Source organism: Chiloscyllium punctatum, unplaced genomic scaffold (genome assembly GCF_047496795.1).
Source record: "Chiloscyllium punctatum isolate Juve2018m unplaced genomic scaffold, sChiPun1.3 scaffold_382, whole genome shotgun sequence".
NCBI lineage: Eukaryota > Metazoa > Chordata > Chondrichthyes > Orectolobiformes > Hemiscylliidae > Chiloscyllium > Chiloscyllium punctatum.
This window is the reverse complement of record NW_027310116.1, coordinates 160,001-162,500: the sequence shown is the minus strand read 5'-3', so window position 1 is coordinate 162,500 and position 2,500 is coordinate 160,001. Positions and strand designations below refer to the sequence as shown.

General features: G+C 62.4%; 1 non-coding gene across 1 annotated transcript; it reads left to right on the top strand.

Annotated features, from left to right (window-relative positions):
- Positions 1-1,932: 1,932 nt before the first annotated feature.
- Positions 1,933-2,086, top strand: LOC140472642 (5.8S ribosomal RNA). The gene has a single exon (XR_011957792.1). It is a non-coding gene; the product is annotated as a 5.8S ribosomal RNA (ribosomal RNA).
- Positions 2,087-2,500: the final 414 nt, after the last annotated feature.

Here is a 2,500-nt window from a genome sequence, read left to right as displayed (position 1 = left end):
GCCGTGGTCACCGCCAAACCCCCACAACTCGAGCAAGTGAAAAAAAAAGTAACAGGAGCGAAAGCATCTCTGTCGGCTTGGGGGTACGCCCGTTTCCGTTTCAACTTGTCTCGCGAGGGTGGTTTCGGGGCCAGCAGGAGAGCTCGTCGGGGTAGCAGGCCCTGCAGCCGTGGTCACCGCCAAACCCCCACAACTCGAGCAAGTGAAAAAAAAAAGTAACAAATAAGAAAGGATCGTCGGCTTGGGGGTACGCCCGTTTCCGTTTCAACTTGTCTCGCGAGGGTGGTTTCGGGGCCAGCAGGAGAGCTCGTCGGGGTAGCAGGCCCTGCAGCCGTGGTCACCGCCAAACCCCCACAACTCGAGCAAGTGAAAAAAAAAGTAACAAATAAGAAAGGATCGTCGGCTTGGGGGTACGCCCGTTTCCGTTTCAACTTGTCTCGCGAGGGTGGTTTCGGGGCCAGCAGGAGAGCTCGTCGGGGTAGCAGGCCCTGCAGCCGTGGTCACCGCCAAACCCCCACAACTCGAGCAAGTGAAAAAAAAAAGTAACAAATAAGAAAGGATCTCTGTCGGCTTGGGGGTACGCCCGTTTCCGTTTCAACTTGTCTCGCGAGGGTGGTTTCGGGGCCAGCAGGAGAGCTCGTCGGGGTAGCAGGCCCTGCAGCCGTGGTCACCGCCAAATCCCCACAACTCGAGCAAGTGAAAAAAAAAGTAACAAATAAGAAAGGATCGTCGGCTTGGGGGTACGCCCGTTTCCGTTTCAACTTGTCTCGCGAGGGTGGTTTCGGGGCCAGCAGGAGAGCTCGTCGGGGTAGCAGGCCCTGCAGCCGTGGTCACCGCCAAACCCCCCACAACTGTTGGGCGCCTACCTGCGCGGGGCAGGAGGACACTTTCCGATTTCAAATCTCCGTTTGCCGAGTCCACCCCGAACGCACGCGGGCGGGCGGGTTCGCATCACCCTTCGTCACAAGGGGCGAAGCCCGTTCCACCGTCTCGTCAGTAGTGCCGACCGGTCTGTGATCGACGAGGGGAGCCACACCAGGTCCGGCCCTGCTGCTTGGCGGCACCGCGTCGTCGGGAGCTCGCGACAGACGGAGGGTTTCGGTGTACTCTCCAGCCACGGGAAACGAAGCCGGTGATGCAGGCGCCGGTCTTTCGCTCCCAAATCGGCTGGGTTTACATCGTTGCTATCTAGTCACGCTCCCTTCAAACCCGACGGGGTACCTATTCCCCTCACCCGTCTGTGCGTATACAGCCTCTTTGCACTTGCGGGATGGGGGTGGTGGTTTAAAGACTCTCGAGTTGCCGCCCGTCGGTCTCCGAGCTCCGTGCAGTAGTGATCCCCAGCGAACTGCCAGCAGGGCGAACGAGCGATCCCGCTCTCGGTCGGGGCGCCTGGCGTCGATCGGTGGTCGGTGGCTTGCGGGCAAGCTGCGCTGTGAGTGTGGGAACGAGTATGACGAGCCGTTGCCGCGACTCCCAGTCCACCTCGGCGGTGGCTGGGCCGGGCGGGCGTCTGCTCGGGCGAGTGCCGCCCCCGCCTCCTCGCAGGAAGTCCGCTCGCCGACACGCCGCCACGTGCACGCGTCAGTGACGCTGCCGAACCGATGGCCGGTGCCCGTTCCCGCCTCTGCTTTTCCTAGGGCAAAGCTGCTGCACGCCTCGTGATACTAGGCGGGCGACATGGTGGCGGTGATCCTGCCTCCGTCGCTGCGGTGCGTTGGGGCACGCATCGCCTCTTGGGCGCCCTGTCCTCCTCCCCCCAATAGACGTATGTTTCTGCGGGCCGCACCAGGATGGTGCTCCCCATCGCTTCACGCCACCCTGCTCCGCCCGCACGCCGGCGTGCAGGTGGCTGTAGCTCAAGGTGGGGAGCGTATGTGCGGTCCGGGTCGCTTTCCTCTGGCGAGGGAGAGACCTAAAACAAACTCAGACAACTCTTGACGGTGGATCACTCGGCTCGTGCGTCGATGACGAACGCAGCTAGCTGCGAGAATTAATGTGAATTGCAGGACACATTGATCATCGACACTTTGAACGCACTTTGCGGCCCCGGGTTCTTCCCGGGGCCACGCCTGTCTGAGGGTCGTTTGGCAATCAATCGCACTCGCCTTGGCTGGCGAGAGCGCGGCTGGGGTGTCGCAGAGGACCCGTCCTCTTTGTCCCCCTAAGTTCAGACTCCGGAGCCCTCCGGCGTCGGAGCGCTTGGCCTTTCCCCCCCACCCTGCACATTCCGTTCGTCAGGCTCGACGCCATCCCCCCGCCGGGGAGCGCGGCCTGGCGTCCGTCTGTGTCGTGGCAGTGGGGCCAGCACGGCTGTCACCGGTCCCAGAATGGCTGTCGGTGGTTCACACTGTGTGTGTGTGCCAACCCTCCTGGTCTCTGGGACACGGAGCTGCCACGAAGTGTTGAGCCTCCAGTGGGGGGTCTGCCTAAGCTCTGCACGTCCGCATTGGGTCCGTCTCTCGGTTGGCTGGCAGTGGAAAGAGTGAAGGGAGCCGCG